The sequence below is a fragment of the Canis aureus genome, chromosome 22 (genome assembly GCF_053574225.1).
Source record: "Canis aureus isolate CA01 chromosome 22, VMU_Caureus_v.1.0, whole genome shotgun sequence".
NCBI lineage: Eukaryota > Metazoa > Chordata > Mammalia > Carnivora > Canidae > Canis > Canis aureus.
Window position 1 is genome coordinate 20,197,061 of NC_135632.1, and position 26,608 is coordinate 20,223,668.

Sequence of the window (26,608 nt, forward strand, 5' to 3'; positions counted from 1 at the left end):
CACATGGATAAATAAATAAAAATCCTTTAAAAAAATTAAAATAAAATGAAAGACCAAAGCAACAACATAGATTGAAAGGGGGGAAATTATTACCCTCTTGAAAGTGAGCAACAGTGCTGTGCTCTTCAATTAAAGGGCCTCATCATATGATATATCCTGTCCCTATACTGTGATGATGGTACACGTCTTTTCCAGGCTGGCCATTTTGGATCCAGGCTCAATCTGACATCAATCAACACAATTTCAGTGATCAAGCCTACAGCGCAGATCAGTGCTTCCCAACCTTTTTTGAGTAGTGACCTTCAAAAAGTAATATTGCAAAACTTCCTAGGAATATTTAAAATCATTTAAAAAGTTTATATGACACATGATAAAGCATATATAAATAAGTAAAAATATTCTTAGATTGACATTATTAAAGATCTGTTATAAAGTTCACATAGCAAAGTTTTAAATTATACTGATAATATCTAAAAATAAATTTTGACTTCTACTTACCGGTGAACTGTTTTATCATGTAAAGAAAACAATATGTTGTCCAATGACATTATCAAGAAATTACAAGATGGATTTCCAACCAAATGTATTAAATTAAAAGATGGAGACTTAGCACCAAATGTATACTGAAATGCAGGCTCAAATTTAATTTGTACTATAGCATCCGAAATAAACAAAGTGATTTTTAAAACTTGATACTTAGGATTCTTCCATAAGTTGGAGGTTTAGTTTTTAAATGTCAAAGTAGGAGAAATGGTTTCACGCTACTCTTTGAGAGAAATTATCAGCAAACAATAAATTGTAGATCTTTATTATCAATAAATGAAAAGCTGAATTGGATAGAATGAGCTATTTTTTTTTTCATATTTTCAAGCTTTTAAATTTTTCCTTTTTAAAATTTAAATACCTAAACAGAGGGCAATCAATCATAATAAATATCCAGCTGTCAGCAACACTATCATATAGTAAGTTGAAAAATTTTAAAGCAAACCTCTTATTTAATACAACATGAAGTCTTTTAACTGACAATCCATCTTAAATTGATTGGGCCCCTTCTATATTTCATGAGATTCAATAGCATATCTTTTTTTTTTTTAAAGATTTAATTTATTTACTCATGAGAGAGAGAGACGGACAGACAGACACAGGCAGAGGGAGAAGCAGGCTCCATTCCATGCAGGGAGCCTGATGTGGGACTTGATCCCAGGTCTCCAGGATCACACCCTGGGCTGAAGGCAAAGCCAAACCGCTGAGCCACCCAGGCTGCCCTCAATAGCATATCTTAACCTTGTATTTATATTTAGTGAACCAATCTGAAATTATTTTCTTTAGAGTAACCTTAAGTATAGGAAACAGCAAACACCAATTATGTGCATGTATGAATACATGTATAACTATTTTTCTTAAAGATTCCATTTATTTATTAATGAGAGACACACAGAGAGCAGAGAGAGAGGCAGAGACATAGGCAGAGAGAGAGAGAGAGAGAGAGAGAGAGAAGCAGGCTCCATGCAGGGAGCCCGACGTGGGACTTGATCCGGGGTCTCCAGGATCACGCCCCGGGCCGAAGGCAGGTGCCAAACTGCTAAGCCACCCAAGGATCCCTAAATACATGTATAACTTTAAACATAAGGTATGCCTGGCTAATGTTTCTATATTTATAATAATTTTTAAAAACCTTTTATTTTGAAATAGCTATAATTTCCAGAAGAACTGCAAAGACAGAAAAGAGAATTTCCTTATACCCTTTACCCAGCTTCCTTTAATCATGTAGTTTGTTTAGTATTAGGGACATCTTGATTTTTTTGTTTTAATTTTGATCAGATGAATGCAGCTTATGTATTCCATAAGGGACATCTTGAAAGAATTTTTCAGAATTATCATTTTTCATGCTCCTCACTAATTCATAATGTTTTGACATGTGTTTCACACATGTTTCACTTTTAAGCAATAGCCAATTATGAGTACAAATTAAGCTTGTGACTAAAAACAATTAAAAACAGCATCACAATCTTCCTCAAAATCTTAAAAAAAAAAAAAAAAAAAAAAAACAGAAAGATGAAGAAATGCTTCCAAATTCATTTTACAGGGCTAGCATTATCTGGACACCAAAACTAGCCAAAGACACTACAAGAAAAGAAAATTATAGGCCAATATCCCTGATAAACATAGATGCAAAAATCCTCAGCAAAAGGTAAGCAAATTAAATTCAACAATACAACAAAAGGATCATATACCATGATCAAGTGCATCTTTTACAAGTATGCAAGGATGGTTCAACATCCACAAATCAATTAATGTAATATGCCATATTAACAAAATAAAGGATAAAAATCTTATAACCATCTCGATACAGGAATAGCATTGGCAAAATACAACATCCACTCTTAATAAAAACTCTCAACAAAGTGGGTATAGAGAGAATGTGCCTCAACAAAAGAAAGCTCATGTGTGACAAGCCCACAGGTAACCTCATACTCAAGAACAGGAACAAGACAAGGATGCCCACTCTCACCACTTTTATTCAGCGTAGTTATTGGAAGTCTTAGGGTAAATAGGCAGGACAAAGAAATTTTATAAAAGGCATCCAAATCAGAAAAGAAGTAAAACTGTCTCTATTTGCAGATGACATATCACTTATATAGAAAACTCTAAAAACTCCACTGAAAAACTGTTAGAATAAATGAACTTTAGTAAAGTTGCAGGATACAAAACTCACTTGTGTCTCTATACACTAATAATAAGCTATCAGAAAAAAAATTAAGAAAACAATCCCATTTATAACTGCATCAAAAAAATAAAATACCTGAGAATTAATATAAAACCAAGAAGGTGAAAGACCTGTACACTGTAAACTCTAAGACACTGATGAAAGAAATTGAAGACACAAATAAATGTAGATATTCTATGCTCATATATTGGAAGACCTAATATTGTCAAAATGTCTGTAACTACCCAAAGCGATCTACAGGTGCAGTTCAATCCCTATCAAAATTCCAATGGCATTTTTCATAGAAAAAGAAAAACAATTCCAAAATTTGTATGGAATCACAAAAGACTGTGACAAGCCAAAGCAATCTTGAGCAACAAGAACAAATCAGGAGGCATTACTCCCTGATTTCAAACTATATTGCAAGATAAAGTTATCAAAACTGCCATATTGGAATCAAAACAGACACATAAATTAATGGAGCAGAATAGAGCCCAGAAATAAACCCATATATAGTCAATTAATTAAGACAAAGGAGTCAAGAATAAACTGGGGGAAAGGGCAGTCTCTTCAATACATGGTGTTGGGAAAACTGAATAACTACATGCATAAGAATGAAATTGGATCAATCTCTTATACCATACACAAAAATCAATTCAAAATGGACTGAAGACTGAATGTAAAACCTGAAACCATAAAACTCCTAGAAGAAAACACAGGCAACAAGCTCTTTGACACTGGTTTTGGTGAGGATTTTTTAGATTTGACACCAAAAACAAAGGCAATAAAAGCAAAAATAAACAAGTGGGACTACATCAAACTAAAAACTTCTATTGAGGAGAGAGAGGCTTGGACACGCTCACAGAGCTGCAGCCGCCCTTCATGCCCTCCTCGCCTACACCATGCTCCAGCTCCTGCGTGGATTTACTTTTGGTAACATGGTTGGAATGTATCTGGCTCAGAACTATGATATACAAAAAAACTAGAAGAAATTTAAAAGGACTTGGATGCCAAGAAGAAACCCCCGAGTTCATGAGGCAGACTCCAGCACTGCCTTCTGGATACACTGATTCTGCTGTTCTTAAGGACCTTCTTACCATCTGAACCAAAAGCTTTTGTTTTAAATTCCAGCCTCAACCATTTTCCTCTCAGCTAGATCCTATGTTGCCTGAGAGCACAGATGGGGCCATAAGTTAAGAACCACTCTTTCCAACTTCCTCACCTCATCCCTTCCTCCTTCCAGCCACTTGAGATGGCCTGACTAGAATTATGGTGATAGATTAGTAAATGTGATCTTTAATTAGTAGTCTCGCTTTTATTCTTCAGAATTTCTATTTTTTTCTAAGGAAATATTGATGAGTTTTGTATAGCTGATCAGACATAAATAATGTTAATTTTACAGTTTAGCAATTATAATGGCTGTTTAAACAACAACAACCTGCTACTAAACAGCAAAGTAAACCATCAACAAAATGAAAGGGCAACCTAGTGAGCAGGAGAAAATATTGGCAAATTATATATCTGATAATGGGCTAATGTCCAAAATATATAAAGAATTCATAAAACTCAATAGCAAAAAACTCCAAACAATCCAATTAAAAAATGAGAAGACTGAATGGACATTTTTCCTAAGACAACACAGAGATGGCCAATAGGTATATGAAAAGGTGCTAAACATCACTAATCATCAGAATATAAGTCAAAATCACAATGAGTTATCACTTCACACCTGTTAGAGTGGTTATTATAAAAAGACAAATAAGCATTGGCAAGGATGTGGAGAGAAGGGAACCCTTGTGCACTACTGGTGGCTTTTAAGATTTAGTTTCATCAACTTTCAAATATACAATATTATTAACTGTATTCACCATACTGTACATTACATCCCCAGGACTTATTTTATGACTAGAAGTTTGTACCTTTTGACTGCCTTTACCCATTTTGCCCACCATCTACCCTCCACCTCTGTTAACCACCAGTCTTTTTTTTTTTTTTTTAAGATTTTATTTATTTATTCATGAGAGACGGAAAGAGAGAAAAGCAGAGACACAGGCAGAGGGAGAAGCAGGCCCCATGCAGGGAACCCAATGTGGGACTCCAGGATCAGGCCCTGAGTCAAAGGCAGACACTTAACCACTGAGCCCCCCGGTGTCCCTGTCAACCACCAGTCTGTTCTCTGCATCTATGAGTTTGGATTTTTGGTTTTCATGGTTTTTTTTTTTTTTAGATCTCACAGAAGTGAGATCACACAGCATTTGTCTTTCTCTAATTTATTTCATTTAGTATAATGTCCTCAAAGACCATCCATATTGTTGCAAATGGCAGGATTTCCTTCTTTTTATGGTTGAATAATATTCCAGTGTGTGTGTGTGTGTATGTGTATGTATGTGAGTACACATTACATTTTCTCTATTCATTTATCCATTGGTGGACACTATCATATGACCTAGCAATTCCACTTCTGGGTATTTATCTGAAGGAAATGAAAACACTAACTCAAAAAGATCTATGCTTCTATGTTCACTGCAGCATTACTTATAATAGCTAAATTGATGAAAGTAAATCTTAAAAGTTCTTATCACAAGAAAAAAAAAACAATGTGGTAACAGATGTTAACTAGACCTTGTGGTGTTCATTTCACAATATATACATATATTAAGTCATTATATTATACACCTGAAACTAATATAGTGTTATATGCCAATTATCTCTCAATGAAAAAAGAAAAACAATGTAATGGTCACAAGCCACCAAAACAGATGCTAAACTGACTACTACTGAAGACCATAATCACATTCAACTCGTATCTCCTAACCACTGTTCACATCACATCACTCAAATTTGTTGTTTTTAAATCGGAAAAGCATTTAAATAATTAGTTTATTAATTTCCAAACAGCAGTTATTAATATAGACACATAATATTACAGTCTTCAATGATATAATTTAATTCTAAGATCATTGGCATACTTGGGTGGCTCAGCGGTTGGGTGCCTGCCTTCAGCTCAGGTCGTGATCCCGAGATCTGGGTTGAGTCCCACATCAGGCTCCCTGCAAGGAGCCTGCTCCTCCCTCTGCCTGTGTCTCTGCCTCTCTCTCTCAGTCTCTCATGAATAAATAAATAAATCTTAAAAAAATAATAACATGTTTAATTCTAAGATCATTTTATAAGCTAACTCTAAAACTCCACACAGAAGAGAAAATGTACAAGAGTCAAGACAGCTTTGGGGTGAGGGGACAAACACAAAGAAATAACAGTATATTTCCCCTAGGCTGAGCTGTGGATAAAAAAATGTACACTGTATTGTTATACTCTTCACTTTACATGTTTTCCAAATATTATGCTATAGCCATTTAACATTTAATTTGTAAGAAAGAACAAAGAAAGAAGACCTTGCCTCACCAAAAATCACATTTTAAAGCTATAGTAATTAAAAGTATATTATTGGCAAAGAACCAAAGATTAATGAAACTAAACAGATTTTTAAAACCAATCTATGCATATATGAGAATTTATTAACTGATAATTTGACGTGCTACCTGTTATAAAGATTATTCCAAATGAATGGCCAACTGAAAGTCTCTGTGACTATCATAAATAAATAAAAATTTTTTAAAAAAAAGTTAACAATAAAAAAAAAAGTCAGTAAAATCAAAAGCCATAAAGGCAAAGAAAAGTAAATTTGAGATTGAAATGAAAAACTATTATAAACAAAGGGTGAGGACTTCAACAGACTAGAGGAAAATGTACCATTTTTATTTATTTATTTTTTTAATTTTTATTTATTTATGATAGTCACACACAGAGAGAGAGAGAGGCAGAGACACAGGCAGAGGGAGAAGCAGGCTCCATGCACCGGGAGCCCGACGTGGGATTCGATCCCGGGTCTCCAGGATCGCGCCCTGGGCCAAAGGCAGGCGCCAAACTGCTGCGCCACCCAGGGATCCCTACCATTTTTATAATAAAGATGCGTATATAGGGCACAGAGAACTCCTAAAAATAAATAAGACAAGTATTTGTTATCCACATGTAACAGAAAAACCAAAAATAAGAGTGCTTAAACAAGACAGAAGTTAAATTTCTCGCTCATACAAAATAAGTTGAGGGTTGGTGCAGTGGCTCCACCAGACGCTCAGAGATTCAGTTTTTCTGGCTTACTTTATGACAGTCCTCGTTTTCCAAGATGGCTATTAGAGCTCCAGTCATGTGTTCCAACATAAGATGGGTAAGGAATGAGGAAGAGAGTGCCTTCTCCGTTTAAGATTTCAGAAAGTTACACCAAACACTTCTACTTATGTATCATCAGCTAAAACTCACATGGTTATAACTTAGCTCTAAGGAGGCCAAGGAATGTGGTCTTCCAGACGGGCAGCAATGGGCTTGGCCAGAGCTGGGGTTCCCATTACTAAAGATGAATGAAGAATGGATCACAGAAGATAACTAGCATTCTTTGTTGTGCAATCCAAAAAAAAAAAAAAAAAAAAAAAGAAATACAAATGGTCAAAAACTCGAGAAAAGACAGCTATTCAACAGGGAAATAAAAGTGAAAACAAGCAGACATGAGTTTTAAAAACTTTTGAAAGGTGAAAATTTATAAATTGATAGAAGGCATGAGGATTTTTTTTTGCTTATGTCAATCTTTTTTTACAAAAAGAAGGTATTCAATATTACTAGTATAACTAAAAAATCATGGAAATATTTCATTTATTGGAAAACTGAAATATATTACCACTTTTAATTATATTATATGTAATATTAGCACAGACACCTTGGTGACCAATTTGGCAGTATCTATTAAAATTCTGATGATATGATCATATGATCCAGCAATTCAATCTTTCAGAATACATGCAACACAAACATCACATATTTGCATAAGTACAAGGATGTTCATTGCAGTAATGTTTAAAAGAGGGAAAAATCAGAAGCAACCCAAGTGTTTATTATTATGGGGCATTAGTTTTCTTCACAGCACTATTACCACTATCTGAAAGTACATTATTTACTACTTGTTTGTCATCTAGGAAATTAGCTCATCTAGGAAAAGGGCCAAGGCAAGGAGAATATAGTTATATGATCCTTGTTTAAAAATTCATTAGAATTTACTGTCATGGGTACTGTGTCATGTACCCTCATGTACTGTCTTTTAAAATAGCAAATCAAAACAAGCATCATTCCTGCTTAATAACCAGTGAGAAGGCCTGCAGGTTTGCAGATAGGCTGAAAAACAATGAGCCAAATGAAGCCTCTGAAGTTGCTATCCAGGGAGACTGTCACTGGATATGATGCTTGCCCTTTTCTTTAGAGTCTGGAGCATCTCACAGTAGAATCAACACACTCTTTCCATTATATGTAACTCTTTTTTTTTAAAAAACATTTTATTTATTCATGAGACACACACACACACAGGCAGAGGGACAAACAGGCTCCTGATGTAGGGAGCCTGACGCGGGACTTGATCCTGGATCTCCAGGATCATGCCCTGGGCTGAAGGCAGCGCAGCGCTAAACCACTGAGCCACCCGGGCTGCCCATTATATGTAACTCTTAACTGCCTTTAATATATAGATCCCATACTGCCACCAGCACCAAATGAGCTTCCTCTGCTTATTGAGCAGGGCCTACCATGGAGAAGAGGTTTCAACCAAGAATACCAAGACATACCATGCTGAAAGACAAAATGCTGACACCTGAGCCACAGTGCTTGAGTGAAGGCTTGACACTAATAGGAGCATTGCTAGGAGTACTGATGAACACAAAAGTATTACAGGGCTCCACCCCCAAGACTAAAATAGAGACTATGCCTGTGATCCACAAAATGGAAAGGATAAGTGTGCCCTTGCTATGATTCCTAAGTCCTTAATGACATCTCCATTCACAGCTGCTAATCTCTGCTTTTTATTTCTAACCTCATAGTCAAGCAGTTTTCAAACTGCTTTTTTAACTGAAGGGACTCTCTTCAAATATAAGCTTAAAGATAAATAAATATGGGCGAGAGAGACAGCTTTAGCACTCAGTCTCAGGGGGTGGGGTGGGAGGAACAACCAGACTACTGAGAGCTCTGAGAAGCAGAGTTTGAAAGGCAAGGAGATAGAGTGTGTTGGAGAACATGAACTTTAGCAAAGATCCAAAGGAAGTGAGGGGGGAGCTTTGTAGATACTGGGGGAAAGCAAAGGCTCTGACAGGAACATAACCGATTTGTTGGGAGGGCGAACAAAGTGCCATTTGTGACTCGGGCAAAGTAAGCACAGGGGAAAATAGTAGAAGGTGAGGCCAGAGAGGTAGGTGGGGGTTTAGATTATGTAGGGCCTTGTAGGTAAGCATAAAGCTTCTGAGCTAAGAACTGACTTTTAACAGAGTGCCCTGAGCTGCTGTATTGAAAACAGGCTATAGGAGAGCAAGGACAAAAGCAGGGAAAAAAGAATTAGGCTATGGCAATTATCCAGGTAAGATATGATGGTGGTTTGGAGAAGGTGGAAGCTGGAGAGATAGTGGCATTGTGACCGATTCTAGATACATTCTGAAAGTAGAGCCAACTTTGTCAGGGTTTGCTGACAGACTGAATGTGGGAAGAAAGAAACAGATGACAACGTTTCTGGCCTGGGTGACTAGAAGGCAACTGCTATTTACTGAGATGGGAAAGGCTGCAGGAAGAGTGGGTTTTGGAGGGGAAAATCAGTTCAGTTTTGAGATATCTGTTAGATATCCAAATGGAGATGTCAAGTAGGCACTCTGATATCAGAGTATGAGATCCAAAGGAGAGGTCTAACTTGGAGATAAGATCTGGTAGTCATTGCTATGTGGCTGTTGGCATATAGATGGTATTTGAAGTCATGAGACTGGGTGAAATGCAAGGAAATAGCGCTAATAAGGAAGAACAGAGGTTTGAGGAGTAAGCAGAACTCCTTCTTTCAGTGATCAGGAAGATGAAGAACTATCAAGAAGATGGAGAAAGAATCCTCTAGTAAGGTGGGAGGAAATCCAGAGAAAGCAATGTTATAGAAGCTAAGAGAAGAAAGCAAATCAAAGAAAGAGGATCAACCGTGCAAAATGCTGCTGTAAGATCAAGTAACAACAACAATAACAAAAAAAAAAGACTGAGAACTAACTCAGTGGATGGAGTTAGCAATGTGGAGGGCTTGGCTGGGAGGGGAGATAAAGATCTGATAGGCATGGACTCAAAAGGGACTGGTGGAAAGGAACTGGACTCAGACAACTGTAAAAAAGAATAGATTTAGAAGGGTATGTAGGGGCAAGAGTTTGGTCTTGCATGTTAAGGCACTATATCTCTAGTATTTAGTATAGTGGTTGGCATATAGCAGTAACTCAAGAAATACTTGTTGGGGAGATCCCTGGGTGGCTCAGTGGTTTAAAGATTATTCCAAATGAATGGCCAACTGAACAAGATTTCTCCCTTACACTATGCAAAAAAAAACTCCAGATGAATTAGAGACCTAAATTTTGTGTAAAAATATAAAAAAATGTTAAGATTCTATGTTTAGATCTTTAGGCAAGAAAAATGTCCATTAGAAAGTTAACAATTGGGATCCCTGGGTGGTGCAGCGGTTTGGCGCCTGCCTTTGTCCCAGGGTGTGATCCTGGAGTCTAGGGATCGAGTCCCACATCAGGCTTCCTGCATGGAGCCTGCTTCTCCCTCTGCCTGTGTCTCTGCCTCTCTCTCTCTCTCTCTCTCTCTGTGTGTCTCTTGTGAATAAATAAAATCTTTAAGAAAAAAAAAATACTTGTTGGTTGAACTAAGCAAGGTCACTAGCCACTGAGTCAGGAAAAGTCTTAGTTCTAGACATTTAAAACTGATAAAGTGAAATGTGATGATTCTTAGTCCAATAAAAAGAACTGCCTTTATTCCTACTATGCCTGAAAACTCTTTAGCTTTAAAAACTTTTAAAAATTTTAAATTAAGTTAAAACCATGCCTTACATGCTGAGAACACCTAAATTTGAGAGGAATAGCAACAGAATTTGACAAATACATGCTCTACAAGAGCACGTATACTTTCAATTTTGGATTCGAAAAAAAAAAAAAATTTTTGGATTCGTACAATCTCTCCAACTACCTCTTGCATCAAGGCCCTGTGACTTTGTACTCAGAGGTAAAACTTGGTCCCCAATCCTCTATGTCATGACTCACTATGCACTAGATGGAAGACTTCTAGTGGTTGCTGAATGACACTAACTTACAGAGACCTTGTACAAATGAAATATATATATGACAAAACAATAGTAATCACAAGTTTGTTTAGTGATTTTTACTGTTCAACATACATCTTCTCTTTTTAATCTTACAACTTTGTGAGGCAAGTATTTTTATTACTTTCATTTCACAAATGGGAAAACAGGGTCTGAGACTTGTATAAGAACATATAGCTCTTTCAACAAATAGTGGTGGGGCAATATGATATCCACATGCAAAACAATGGAGTTGGACCCTATGTCACATAAAAATTAACTCAAGATGGATTAAAGACCTAAATGTAAATTCTAAGACTACAGACTCTTAGAAGAAAACACAGGGGTAAACTGACATGACCTTAGATTTGGCAATGGATTCTTAGGACACCAAAAGTATGAGCAACAAAAGAAAAAAATAGAAATCCAACGTCAGAATTAAAAGCCTATGTGCAAAGGACACTGCTAAGAAAGTGAAAAAGTAGCCTACAGTATGAAAGAAAATATTTGTAAATAATATATTTGACAAGGGTCTAGTATCCAGAATATATAAAGAACTCTTAACAACTAAACAAAAAGACAAACAATTAAAAAATGGACAAAGGACTTGGATAGACATCTTTCCAAAGAAGGTATACAGATGGCCAAAAAGCACATGAAAAGATGCTCAGCATCATTCATTAGTCATTAAGAAAATCAAAATCAAAATCATGAGATATTACTTCACACCCACTAGGATAGCTATAACTAAAAAAAAAAAAAAAAGAAAAAAGCTGGGGGAGAGGGGGAGAGGTTAAATAGGCTATGGGGATTAAGGAGTGCACTTGTGATAAGCACTGAGTAATGTATAGAATCGTTGAACCACTATACTATACACTTGAAACTAATATGTTTACTAATTGTATGTTTACTAACTGAAATTAAAATAAAAACTTCAAAGAAAACCCAGAGGGGGACCCGGGTGGCTCAGCTGGTTAAATGTCCAACTCCATTTTGGCTCAGGGCATGATCTCAGCGTCGTGAGATTGAGCCCTACATCAGGCTCTGCACTGGACATGGAGCCTGGTTAAGATTCATTTTCTCTTTCTCTCTCTCTCTCCTCTTCCTCCTCCCCTTCTCCCCTCATCTCTTTCTCTCTTAAAAAAAAAGAAAAGAAAAGAACAAATATTAACAAGGATGTGGAGAAACTAGAATTTCAGAACATTGCTAGTGGAAATATAAAATGGTGCAGCTGCTATGGAAAACAGTTTGGTAGTTTCTCAAAAAGTTAAATATAGAATTACCATATGACCCAGCAATTCCACTCCTATGTATGTACACAAAAGAACTGAAACAGGTATTCAAGCAAAAAATTATACATGAATGTTCTTAGCAGCGCTATTTATAATAGCCAAAAGGAATAAACAAGACAAATATTCATCAACTGATGAATGGATAAACAAAATATAGTATACCCATACAAGTGAATTATTATTCAAAGAAAAGAATGATTATTATTCAAAGGAACATATGCTACAACATGAATGAACCTTATACAAAATTATGCTAAATGAAAAAAAGCCAGTCATAATTAAATCATCTTTGTATGATTCCACTTATATGAAATGTCCAGAATAGACAACTCCACAGAGACAGAAGCAGATTGTTGGTTTTCAGGGAATAGGGGGAGAGAGGAATGGAAAGTGACTGCTTAATGGGTATAGAGTTTCCTTTTGGGGTGATAAAAATGTTCTGGAATTAATAGTGATGGTTGCACAGCATTGCAAATATATTGAGAGTCCTGAATTGTATACATTAAAATGGTTAAACTGATTAACTTAATATTATGTGAACTTTAACTCAATTAAAAAAAAAATCACACAGCTGTCATTTGACAGATCAAGGCTTGGCACCCAAGAACTGATTGCAAGTCCTCTGCCCACTCAACCATCCTATTTCTTCTGCAAACCAAAGAAGCTCTGAACCACCTTGGCAATGAACTTGTCCCCCTATCCACCACCATCCAGGCATAGTACCTAACTCTATCTATGATGGTGGAATTCCTACAATTGTCCAGGCACATACAAGTTTCTAAACAAAATGCTTTCTTATCGTAAACTCCTGGTACAAACCTTTGTAGACCAAGGTCTGCTACTCACGTCATAAAGGCATCCTTTATATAGAAGTTAACCATCATCCACCGAATGGATGAACTAATAGCAGCTATGAAGGCTAATCCCTCACAGGATGACATTCTTGTTTACAAAAAGAGTATAGCAATGGGGCTTATGCCTTCAACTAATCAACTTCATTCCTTAGTAATAAATCCTTGGCATTTTCCAACCCCTATGGTTTCTGTTCTGCTGTAGATTACAACTCTTTAAACCTCCTATGCCAGGTTAAGATTGTCAATGAGACAGAGATGGGTAAGAGACAGATTGGTAGAGGCCATGTGCATGACAACCCACTCGGGACAGCCACTCTAATCCAAGGTCTTCAAGGTAACTGCATTCCAGCATTCATACAACCTTTTGGAAACCGGTGTGTTCAGTGTTCTCTTTGAGCTCTAATTTATATCCATACCCTCTAATCAGTGTCAATAATAAAGATTTCGAAGTATGAGAAATTTTACATATATGCAACTGGAAAACCATCTATAATATCAAGTTACATGGACAAAATACAGCCACAAAAATTGCTCCTGGGAATCTGAAAGCTAGATACATACTCCCTAACATGGCCAAGTACTCCATTTTCGACATGCCAACAATCTGATCTTTGTTCATCAGTTCAATGGGAGGATGATGTCAGGGTCACTGGCGCCCTGCTGGCCTTTAGGAGCCCTATGGTTTTTCCAGATAAGAAAGAGAGGGCTTAATCACTAACATCTGAGTCTCAAAGGTCTTGGCAAAATATCTCCTCCGTGGAAAGCACAAAGTCTCCAAAACAAATAGAAGTAAGACTCCTCTGAAATGGAGAAGGGTAATCAGGCTCCACTGAGTTACCTCCCTCAAAAGTTAGAAGCATTTGGGTATCCCCACAGGCTGCACCTACCATACAGACATATAAGACACCTGATCTTCCCTCATCACTCCCCTTCTAGGGTAAACTCAAGATTTCCCCAACATTCACCCCTTCCATTACCTTATTTTCTACCCACTTCAATCTAGTTTCTGCTTCTTCCAATTTAAAATGGTTTTGCTGAGGTCAAAGACTCCATCTTGCTAAATTCAACCAATCATTTTCAATCTACATCTTGATAATTCTTCCCTTTTCTAATACGGCTTTTATGACACATCTTAATTTGGAATTAGATTCTAAAGTAAATACCTAAGACAAAAATCAAGCATAGTTTAAATTACTCTTGAAATCCTTTAAATAGCCCACTGAATAAAGCATAGCTTTTTTTTGTATACATAACTCTAGGCACTAATGAACAGCACATATATACACACACAGGTATATGCAAAACAAACAGTAAGTATACATGCAAAATGAACACCGTTCTCTCTTGTCTAATTAAAAACATCTTCAAGTATATTGGGCTACCTTAAGTTTGCATACCTTAGTTGCAAGCGAGATCCCACTCCACTGTACCTCTCTGGCCACTTCTCATCCCTTATCCTGGAGCTATCCTCCTTTACTCAACTTTGAAACACTGGGCCTGAGCTCTATTCTCTTCTTAATCTCTGTCAATGGTTCTCAACTTCCATTGCTCAGTGGAATCACCTGAGGTTTTTAAAAATCCTAGGCTACAATTCAGATCAGGTAAACAAACAAATTTCTGGTGTGGCTATCAGCAACAGTACTTTTAAATTATCCAATATTTTCAATGTGCAGCCAAGATGAGAATTACTGTTCTATACTCTCTTCCTAGAGCAGAGACTATACCCTCAAATGCCTACAGGGTCAGAGAAGTAAATAAACAGGGATCCCTGGGTGGCGCAGCGGTTTGGCGCCTGCCTTTGGCCCAGGGCACGATCCTGGAGACCCGGGATCGAATCCCACGTCGGGCTCCCGGTGCATGGAGCCTGCTTCTCCCTCTGCCTGTGTCTGTGTCTCTGCCTCTCTCTCTCTCTCTCTCTCTCTCTCTGTGACTATCATAAATAAATAAAAAAATTAAAAAAAAAAAAACAAAGCAGGCCAGGCATAAATTCTAGGAGTGGTGGACTCTCTGGTGAACTAGAAAGCAGCTGGGATAAATGGTGACTTAGGTCCAATCAATTACTGCCAGCTCAGTAGTGCTATATCTTACTTTTAAAGAAAAGCCCCAAATCTAAATTTTCATGGGAAATCTTGAGGTTTTAAATTATTGGCAACTAACTCAAAATTAAACAACAAAAAACACTCTATGGGAAAACCAAAACATCTGTAAGCCAGATTCAGCTGTGGGCTATGGATTCCCAACCTCTGCTCTGGGTAATTCCACCAATACCCTTCAATTCACACCTAAATACGTGTCCCCAATTCAGCCCACTCCTCTGGGCTCTGGATTTGAATTATCAAAAGCTTATGTGCAATCTCCACTTAGAGGTCTCACCACTCCCAAAGTGAACTGTGATTTAAACTCACTTCAAAACTATTAATCCTTCTAGTGGTCTCTACCTCAGATAATAGCCCTACCATTCACCTGGCTGGTCAAGCCTGGGAGTCATCCTACTCACTTATTTCTCCCTCAATCATGAAGCCTTATTAACTATGCCTTTTTTTTTTTATTTTATTTATTTATTCATGAGAAACCCAGAGAGAGAGGCAGAGGCATAGGGAGGAGCAGGCTCCTTTCAGGGAGCCAATGTGGGACTCAATCCCAGGAACTCAGGATCATGACCTGAGCCAAAGGCAGATGCTCAACCACTGAGCCACCCAGACATCCCTCAATTATTCCTCTAAAACATATCTCCTATATCCATCTCCATCTCCCCTGCTACCATCATGGTCCCAGCTACCATTTGTTCTCTTCTACCTCTCCCACTGTGTATTAGTTGGCTCAGGCTGCCATAATAAAATACTATAGCCTGGATTGCTTAAGCAACAGAAATTCATTTTCTCACAATTCTGGAGGACAGAAGTCACAGATCAAGGTCTGGCAAGATCAGTTTCTCCTCCTGGCTTGCAGATAGCCACCTTCTCACTATGTGCTCACATGGCCTTTCCTACCTCCTCTACTTATAAGGCCACCAATTCTATTGAGTTGGGGCCCCACTCTTTTGACCCTGTTTAACCTTAATTACCTACAAAAGATTCTATCTCCAAATTTAGTCACAGAGGGGTAAGGGCTTCAAAATTGAATTGTAGGGGAACAAAATGTATTCTACAGCATTTGTTACCTTAATTAGGGTCAGCTGTTTCCCACAAGCACTTATTACTTTCTAAACCATTCCCTCCAACGTGACCAGAGTGATCTTTCACACGCAAATATGTGTGTATGCACATATTTGACCCTAAATTCCACTTCTGAGAATTTATCCTACAGTTATATTCACACATGTGAACTGGCATATGGCTGTACTATTCATTATGGTAAACTATTAGAAACAATTAAATGTCCACCAATAAGGGAATGGTTCAATAATCTGTGGTATATCCATACAATGGAATACTATACAGTCATTCAAAAGAATAAGGAAGCTATGTATTGAAACGAAAGATTTCAAAGACATTGCTGTGAACAAGAATAATATGTACAGTGTACTACCATTTCTGTAAACAACAGGAGAAATAAGAATATGCATTTGCTTGAATGCAAACAAAAAAAATGTTGAGGACGATAAATCTAGTACTAGTGCTTATCCCTTTGGAAAGTGTGGGGAAAACGGCAGCTGGGGAAGGAAGTAGGATCCACTGGAGACATTTTGATTTAATGGACCAGGCAATAGTACTGCTGTAAGTTCCTCCTGTGATTTGGATGAACAAGCTGGACCAAGAACTGTTACTCGAAGAAAACCTTTACCAATTTTTCCAGAGTCACTCTCCATGTTCCAGCCACATTGGCCTCTGAGTTCTCAGAAAAGATCCTATTCCTTCTGCCTGAAATATTGTCCCCCTAGGGTTCACTTTATAATTTCTATTTATCCTTCAATGTCCACCTTACCTTAAAGGTCATTTTCCAAAGAAACTTTCCCTTGTTGCCAACTAGGTCAGGACCCTTGTTTTATGTACTCAGAGTACCCTGCACTTCTCCCAGAATTTATCACAACTGTAATGAGGTATTTGTATCATTATACATGTGTGCATCTATCACTCTGCTCTGCCCTCAAACTTATGATAGCAGAGAAAATCAACACATAAGCAAATGAAGACAATGCTGGGTCACTGGTATTAAGGCAACAATCTATTTAGAACAGTGGTTCTCAACTGGGGAGTGATTTTGGCTCTCTCAGAGGACCTCTGGCAATACCTGAAGGCATTTTTGATTGTCACAACTGTGTGGGTTATGTGACTGTTATAATTGTGTGTAGGAGGGGTGGTACTACTGGTATCTATTTAGTAGAGGTCAGGAATGCTGCTAAACATCCTATAATGACCAGGATAGCCCTCCACAACAAAGAATTATCTGGTCCAAAATGTCAACAGTACCATGGAGGAAAACCCTTAATTTAGAGGATGGTAATACCCAAAAGGGTGATCAACTCTACTGCAGGTGGTAGGGTTTTCTGGGGCTGAGGGGTGGGGGGAAAGATGTTAAGAAAAGCTTTAACTGTGTATTGAAAGGTGATGGGAGAAATCAGTGGAGACTATCTATGTTTGCCAAAGCTAATGAGCCTATGAAGAGTTTAAAAGCAAAGTTACAGTTTGAACAGGTGCCCCCTCAAGTACTCCATACTCCAAAATTACTCATCTCCTTTATGCCCTTCTTGCTAAAACAAAACTTTCATTCTCTTAGGGCAGCGAATTTCAGTTAAACATTAAGGTCAAATTAATTCAGACTAAGATAAAGTCAGATAACCGTTTCAGTGTCCAGAATGTCAACTACATTTTAAAATATGCAAATACTTAAGAATACAAATTAATCTTTAACTGATCAATTTTCAGGTTGTTAGTGAATGTAACTATTTCTGAATTCAATAGCCAGGCTGGTCCTGATAAAGACTTCTTCAAAGCTTCGTGTTTTTAAAAAAAAAAAAAAAAAAAAAATTTACTTTGTTTCCCCTGTCCTCAATTTCCGAACTCCCAGATTTATAGAAGATCCAAGTTTTTCCCCCCGCAGCATCTCACCTTCTGTCCAGAGAGGCCAGGAGAGCCATTTGGAGGCAATAAATGTGAACAGATTTTATGTATAAATTAGGAGTGGTCTATAGATTTTTAAAAGGCTTTCACTAAAAGCCAGATTCAGAAGCCATTCTGAAAGGAATGTGATGGAGATCATTTTAATGGTATCACCACGAAAGAAAACAGTGTTTTACTACAACACAAGCCTGCTGCCTACTGAGCAGGATGCACATGCTCTGACCTAGTATGGCAATTCTTAGGGTCTCAGCATTGGGTGCTCTGTTTACAAGAAACTGAGGCCTGACACTAATAAAGAACAAAGAAAAATGCCTGGCACGAAAGGTTTGGGGGATGCTTTATAACGTAAATGATTTGAGAAGGAACACTTCAGATTTTGGAAGGCACCACAAATCACTCTTTTTTTTTTTTTTTTTTTTTTTTTTGCTTACGTGTTAAGAATTCTTATTTCGTGCTTGCAGACCGTTTCCTAATAAGAAAATACATCATCATTCACAAACAGCAATTTATCCTCCCTTACATTCGCTGACCGCTACAACCGGGTAAAATCTCCTTAGGCTTTACCAGAGTTGGGGGATTGGGAATAACGTGAGCATAACAAGAGCGCGGATGCAACATCAACTCCAAGCCGGGCCAGCTGGTTTCCATCGAGAGGTCCCCCGGGAGAAAGCCCCTTGGAGGCGGCGGCCGGGTCGGCGCGGGAGACACCCACTGGGGTGGCGCGAGGGCGGCCCGCGGGGCAGAGCCAGGGTGTGCCCGGCCTCCGTTTACCTTTGTTTCAGGTACTCCTGCCTTCAGCCAGGCCGAGGATCCCGCCCGAGGCCCCGAGCTGGTGACACATCCTTCTTTGGCCAAGTCGGGCTGAGGCTGGGCAGGGGGCGGGGAAGGAAAATAAAGCCTCAGCGCCTAACGACGTGACTCTCAGTTCTTCCAAAACGTTGGCATTTGTTTTTCTGCCAAGCTTTCCTGTTAACAAGTTCCCGAGGGCTGTGCGGGCGAACTGGCCTGGGAGCCCCAAAAGTGGGAGGGACAAGGCCGTCCCCCGCCTTCCCTGCTCCGTGGGTGCCCCCTGGGCCGGCCGTTTCCACATCTCCCGGGCTGCCACGGCCTGGGACCGAGCCGGGCGCGCACCGGCGCCCGCGCCGCCCCGAAGCCCGACTGCCACAGCCCGGCCCGCCGGCCCAGCGCCGCGCGGCCGCTCCGACCCGCCGGCCAGGCCGGTCCCCGCCCCCAGGCCCCGGCCCCGCCCGCTCGGGCCTCCGCGCGCCGCCCCCCGGCTCGCCACCACCCTCGGGCAGGGGGCCGGGGGCACCGGGGCTCCGGGCCGCGCGGCGGGCGTCCCCGCGCCTACCTCAGCGCCCGCGGCTCCTCCTCCGGCGGCTGCCTCAGCTGGCGGACGGCGCTCGCCTCCCGGACTCGCAGCGGCGCGGGATCTGGGCTGCGGGCGCGGCGTGTGAGGAGCCGAGGCCCGAGCGCGCCCCGCCCAGCCGCCCGCCCGCCCGCCCGCCCGCCCGTCAGTCACCTCCTCCCCCTGGCGCCCGCCCGCCAGGCCCCGCCCGCCCGCCAGGCCCCGCCCCGCCCACCCCGCCCGCCAGGCCCCGCCCACCCCGCCGCCAGGCCCCGCCCACCCCGCCCGCCAGGCCCCGCCCACCCCGCCGGCCCGAGCGGGGAAGGGGGCCGCCGAGGGGCGCCGCGAGAGCCGCAGGGTCTGCCTCCCGTGGGGGCCTTCGATACCCGCCGGGGCCCCCACTAGGGACGTGATTCGTGGTGCTTGCTGCGAAGTCTCTTCGCTCGGGTTTGTCGTTACTGCGATTTTCCTGCCGTTATCATTTTGTGATCGTTGTTATTGGCCCCGTCATTGGTTCTTTCACCCTCCCGGAGCCCGCAGCAGCATTCGGTGGAGGCGGGAGATGGCGGACACGCAGCCCCTTCCTGCAGACCCGACTCTCCTGGTCGCCCGGGACTCCCAGGGCCCGCACCTGTGCCACTGCCTTGTGAAGTCGACCAGTTGGGTGAGTTTGGAAGGACGGGAAGATGTATTTGTAACTGTTACTGTGAAATTCAAGACACGTACAGAAAGCCATACAGACCCAAAGCACAGCTTGATGAATTATTGAGACACACACCCTTATAACCAACCACTCCCCAGACTTAACACCATGGAATGTGGGTAAAAACAAAAAAGTTCATCCATAGCAGGGAAGACGCGGCCTCCCCAAATTGCCCTCCTGCTAACTACCACAGGAAATCTCAAAGACCACCTGCCCGTAATCATGCCCTCTCCAAGAATAAATGGAAATTGTCCCCAGAATTAGGAATCTCCGATTAGGGTGTATTTGTAAAATTCTTTTTTTTTTTTTTTAATTTTTATTTATTTATGATAGTCACAGAGAGAGAGAGAGAGAGAGAGGCAGAGACACAGGCAGAGGGAGAAGCAGGCTCCATGCACCGGGAGCCTGACGTGGGATTCGACCCCGGGTCTCCAGGATCGCGCCCTGGGCCAAAGGCAGGCGCCAAACCGCTGCGCCACCCAGGGATCCCCTATTTGTAAAATTCTTAATTAAAAATAATTCATCAATAAATTCATAAGCATACAAATAACTCAATAAATAAGTCAACCAGGAGACTGAGCAGTAAGAGTAAGGAACAGCTAGGAGCCAAGGATTAGGTTTTCTGTGAGGAAAGATCCTAGGCACCGTCCTCCCTCGGTGTCACCAGCACCTAGCACAACACCAGGCATGGAATAGGTGCCGTGTGTATATTTATATTGCAAGGAAACAGATTTTGCTTACTGAAATTTCCATCTATTTTTATCAATTTTTCGAGGACCTAAGCTGATGTGCTGCTCTGTGAGATGTCTCAATGCCTTGGGAAGAAGCCATAACGCTTTAAACTTTATATTGCTTTCCAGTTTAAAGAAATAAACCCTTTTAAATGCATTATGGTGTCATATTTGAGACTTAGAGCAGTACTGCGAGAAAGGCAGGGCAGGACAGAAGGACTTTGCAAAGGTCACAGTGCAATGCATACCTGTAAGAAGAGGAAGTACATGGTGAACTATAAAACAGTTTCAGTACTGCTGACCCTGCCAATCTCTGCTGGATTCCTGGTTTGTCTTGACAGTTTTATTGCCTCCATTTTTACATAAGGACTCCTTTTGGTTCCTTTGCCATACATTTATATGCAGTATGACTGGAATTTATAAAGGACAGAGCACCTAACTGGAAATTTTATTTAATAGGATAGAGTCAGCCTCTGCCATGGGCACCTTGGGTGAACTGGAACTAGAGAGTTGACGATTTGCTACCATTTATTGAGCACTCTGGCTCTGTGGTTGGTGGTGGGAACACAAAGAATAGAAAATTAATAGGACAATTTTTGCTCTCAAGGGTTTATAGCCAATTAGGGAGAAAGATTTGGAAATAAATGAGGGTTTAATTTATTTGGATGGTAGGGGAACAGTCCTGAGCACAATTCATTTTATTAGGAGTAGGGAGAAGATAGGGCAAGTCTTCTCAGACAACAGAACATCTGATTTTTTTTTAAATTGTGGAAAAATATAAAAGATTACAAAAGTGAAGAGAATAATATAATGAACTAGTATATATTCATTGCTCAGTTTCGATAGTTATCATCCCTTGGCCAGTTTGTTCTATCTGAACCTCACCTTTTCTTTCCCTCCTTGGATTATTTTGAAGCAAATCATAAGCAGCATATATTTTACTCATAAATACTTTACTATGTATCTCTAAACAATACACTCTATTTTTGATGACAACCACCAAACCATTATAATATCTTTAAAAATTAACAATTTCTTAACATCTAGTCAGTGTTCAAATTTACCAATTTTCTTTTTTTTCTCCCAATTTTCTTATAAATGTTTTATATAGTTTATTTCTTCAAGTCAGGATTCAAATAAGGTCCTCACATTGCATTTGGTTAAAATCTCTTAAACTCTTTTCTTTTGTTGCACTTTGTATGTTGAAGAAAGTAATTGCTTGTCCTGTGGAGTTCCCCTATGTTCTGCACTTTGCTGATTGCACCCCTGTGGTATTAACATAGTTCTCTACCCCTTTTCTTCTCTTAAACTGATAATAGAACTAGATATTTTATCATATTTAATAAATACAAACCATAATAAAAAGTTAATTGTTCAAAATCAGACGCAGAACTGTCATAGATGTTAGAATTGGCAGACAAGGACATGAAAACAGTTACTGTAACTGTATTCCAAATATTCAAAAACTTAAAAGAGACATGAGAAATATAATAAAATAGGAGCCAAATTGTAATTCTAGAGATGCAGGCTATAATGTCTGAATAAAAATGCACTGGATAGGATTAATGGCAAATTAGACATTGCCAAAGAAAAGATTAGTAAACTTAAGTCATACTGATAGAAATTAACCAAAATGAAACATATGTAAGGGAATAAAGATTTAAAAGAATTGGAAAAGAGCATCAGTGAGCTGTGGAACAATTTCTTTTCTTTTCTTTTTTTTTTTTTTTTGTGGAACAATTTCAAGTGGTCTAATACATATATGTAAATGGAATCTCCAAAGGAAAGAGAGGGGGACAAAAAATATTTGTATAAATCATGACTAAAAATTTCCAAAAATTTTTTTAGTTTGTGTGTGTAGTTTTCTTTTTTTAAAAGATTTTACTTATTTATTTGACACAGAGAGAAAGCACAAGCAGAGGGAGAGGGAGAAGCAGGCTCCCCACTGAGCAGGGAGCCCAATGTGGGGCTGGATCCCAGGACCCTAGGATCGTGACCTGAGCCAAAGGCAGTCGCTTAACCAATTGAGCTACCGTGGTGCCCCTAAGTTTGTGTTCACGTCAGGAAAAGTGCACTCCTAAATCCCTATCACCCATCCCCCCCACCAAAACATTTCCAAAATTTATGAAAACTATAGACTCATAGATATAAGAGTTTCAACATATCCTAAACAGAAGAAACATAAAGAAAACCACATGAAGTTATGTCATAATTAAACTGCTCAAAATCAGCAATAAAAAGTAAAAAAGACATGTTATATACAGAGGAACAAAGAAAGAATGACAACAAATCTCTTGTTTGAAACAGTGTAAACAAGAAGATAGTAGAGCAGCATTTTTAAAGTAGCAGAAAAAAAACTTATCAATTTAGAATTCTAGTCTTATCTAGATTATTTCTTAAAAGAAGGCAAAATATAGACTTTTTGCAGATCTACAAAACTAAAAGAATTCATCCTGGCAGACCTGCACTAAAATAAATTCTAAAGAAAGTCCTCCATGCATAACGAAAATGATAGCAGATAGAATTATGGATATACAGAAAAGAAGAAAAAACAAAAAAAGTAAATAGTAATTGCATGTATAAATATATAAAAAATTAAAATTATTTATTACTTTAAAGAGATTGAAATATCTTTAAAAGATAATGACTATTTAGACAAAAATAACAATGTATTATGAGTATGATTCCCAGATAAAAATACAGGATGCCCAGTCAAATTTGTATTTCAGATAAATGTTACTTTTTTAGTATAAGTATCTAAATATTGCATGAACACACTTATTTTATGAAGTTATTCATTATTTATCTGAAACATAGATTTAACTGGGTGTCCTGTCTTTTTCTTTGCTAGATCTGGCAGTCCTAATTTTGAGGTTTATAATATAAACAAGTAAAATACATGACAAAAAAAAGCAAAAAAGCCAGAAATAAAGTACAGTGCTATAAGTTACTTATACTATATTTATAATTTAAGTGGTATAATTTCTCTTGAAGGTAGATTTTGGTAAGTTAAAGATGTATACTATCAACCCTAAAGTAACTACTAAAATAACAAGACAACAATAGAACAACAAAGGAGTTATTATGTAAAGAAAAAAATCAACTAATCCAAAAGAAGATGGAAAAAACCACAGAGAAGAGATTAGAAATACAAAAAATAATTAACATAATAGACTTAAACCAGACCATAGCAATAATCACAGTAAATATAAATGGACTAAATACCTCCAATTAAAAGGCAGAAACTGGGTTAAAAAGAAGATACAAGATGCTGTTTATGAGGAATGCACTTTAAATGCAAAGACACAAATAGGTTAAAAACAAAAGAATAGAAAGAGATTATGCAAACAAAAGAAAACTCGTCAAAAGAAAATACTTCAGATAAAGAATATTACAGGGAGTAAAAAGCCATATTATAAAGGGGTCAATTCAATAAGAGGACATAACAGTTGTAAATCTTTGTGCATTTAATAATCCATCAAGGGAAAATAGATAGGAGCAAGGAGAAATGGACAAATCTATAATCAATAGTTGTAGATTTCTATATCTTTCTCTCAGTAATTGATAGGACAAATTGACAGAAAATTAGCAAAGATAGAGAAGACTCGTATAACACTATCAAGCAACTTACTTAATTGACGTTTGTAGGACACCCCTTCCAATAACAGAATTCACATACTTTTCAGTTTTGCGCAAAATATGTATCAAGATAGGCCAGATTTTGTGCCCTAAAACAAATGTCAATAAATTTAAAAGAATTCAAGTAATACAAAGTATGGTCTCTGACCACAATGGAATCATATTTAAAACCAATAACATGTCTATAATTCAATGTATTCTCTTCTCCTTCCCCTAACTCCCCAACCTATTCCTCCTCCTTCCTTCTTATCTTAGGTCAAGATCCCATTATCCCCTCAGTTACTTAGGCCAAAATTTCTTAACACTTCTTGCTCCCTCATCTCTCTCATGGAACAAATCTCCAAATTTTTATTTTTCTTTCAAATTGATTCTCAAATCTGTTTGCTCCTCTCTGCCTCTATTACTGTTTTGTCAGTTATCACTAGTTCAGGTGATCACCATGTCTCTTTGTGGGCATGTACTAGCCACCTAACTGGTCTCTCTGCCTCACATCTTGTCCCCTTTAATTCACTCTCCACATATGGCTGAATGTAGTGAACAGTGTGTCATAGTCTTATAGTTTCCTAGCACCTGTTGCATAGCTTTCCTTTATTTGGGGAATCTCTACTGTTAGGAGTCCTGACTTGACTTTCAAGGTGGAAGCCAGAACCCACTTTTCCCACATCCTTTGTAGCTAGGAAACAGTATGTGACCTAGGCTCACTCAGATGCACCATACAAGATTTTAATTAATAAGAGCACAATGTGAAGAAGCAGGACACCCACAACAGAATAACATCATTGGATATCTGTGCAAGAGACTCCAGAAATCCCTGTTTCCCCATAGGGGTAATGTGGTTATTCTGGGAAATCTGAGAAGTCTGAAGTTTGTGTTTGATTTTCTTTCTTTTCTTTTTGTTTTCTCCTCCCTCTCTCCCTTCCTCCTTCCCTTCTCTTCTACCTTCCTGTAGCAGCTTCTTTTAAGACCTAATTTACATACCATATAGTTCACCTATTTAAAATGTACAATTCAATGGTTTTTGGTATATCCACAGAGATATACAATCGTCACCAAAATTAATTTTAGAACATTTTTATCAACCCCAAAAGAAACTCCATACTGTTAAGTCACTCTCATTTGTACCAGTCCTTCCTTCTGGCCATAGGCAACGAAACTGATCTACTTTCCGTATTGATAAGTATTCTGGACATTTCATAGAAATAGAGTCATAGGTGCATCTAGGTGGCTCAGTGGTTGAGCATCTGCCTTTGGCTCAGGTGATGATCCCAGAGTCTTGGGATGGAGTCCTGCATCAGGCTCCCTGTGGGAAGCCTGCCTCTGCCCATGTCTCTGCCTCTCTCTGTGTTTCTCATGAATAAATAAATAAATAAAATCTTTAAAAAAAAAAAAAAAGAAACAATCATAACATGTGCCTTTTGTATCTGGCTTCTTTTATATATGTGGCATAATATTGTCAGGGTTTGTTCATATTGTACTGATCTGTGTCTCAGTACTTTATTCCTTTTTATTGCTGAAGAATGTTTCATCATATGGCCATACTATAGTTCATTTATTCATTTACCTCCTAATGGCCATCAGGGTTGCTTCCAGGTTTGCTATCACAAATAAGGCTACTATGAATATCCACGTCTAAGTCTTTATATGGATATATGCCTTTATTTCTCTTGGTTATATATCTAGCCGTGGAATTACAGGGTTATATGGTAACTCTGTGTTTAAAGTGTTTGATTTTCTTTGCTTGAATGTTAATGAGCTCGTTTTTGGGAGAACAAGAATGTGGGAGAAGTTAATTCTTTATTTTATCATTTGAGTTTTTTAACGTACAAGGCAAGCTTTTGTATATAGAAAGAAAAAGCCCTGAAAACATGTAAAGCTACTCTTATTTAACAAATGTCAAATTTATCAAAGGTATCTAGTTTTCTTTTTTAAGATTTTATTTTGTATTTATTTGACAGAGAGAGAGAGAGAGCGCGCACAAGCAGGGGGAGTGGCAGGCAGAGGGAGAGGGAGAACAAGGCTCCCTTCTGAGCAGAGAGGTGGATGTGGGGTTTGATCCCAGGAGCCTGGGATCATGACCTGAGCGAAGGTA

General features: G+C 38.9%; 1 protein-coding gene, 1 long non-coding RNA gene and 1 pseudogene across 42 annotated transcripts in view; 2 read left to right on the plus strand and 1 right to left on the minus strand.

Annotated features, from left to right (window-relative positions):
• The window catches only part of PPP2R3A (protein phosphatase 2 regulatory subunit B''alpha), a 193,853-nt gene extending 174,276 nt beyond the window's left edge, over positions 1-19,577 (minus strand). For 2 of the 5 annotated variants that reach the window (XM_077865042.1, XM_077865045.1), the window contains exon 1: positions 19,450-19,576. The gene's annotated coding sequence lies outside the window, so the exon portion shown is untranslated. Of the gene's footprint in view, positions 1-18,869; positions 19,270-19,449 lie in introns of those variants that run through there. The other 3 variants (XM_077865046.1, XM_077865044.1, XM_077865041.1) reach the window with 2 other exon arrangements.
• LOC144294327 (short transmembrane mitochondrial protein 1 pseudogene) lies at positions 3,610-4,590 on the plus strand (annotated as a pseudogene).
• Positions 19,578-19,744: 167 nt separating the features above from the next.
• The window catches only part of LOC144293854 (uncharacterized), a 441,703-nt gene continuing 434,839 nt past the window's right edge, over positions 19,745-26,608 (plus strand). For all 37 annotated transcript variants that reach the window (XR_013361210.1, XR_013361209.1, XR_013361205.1 and 34 more), the window contains exon 1: positions 19,745-20,110. This is a non-coding gene — a long non-coding RNA (uncharacterized LOC144293854). The remainder of the gene's footprint in view (positions 20,111-26,608) is intronic.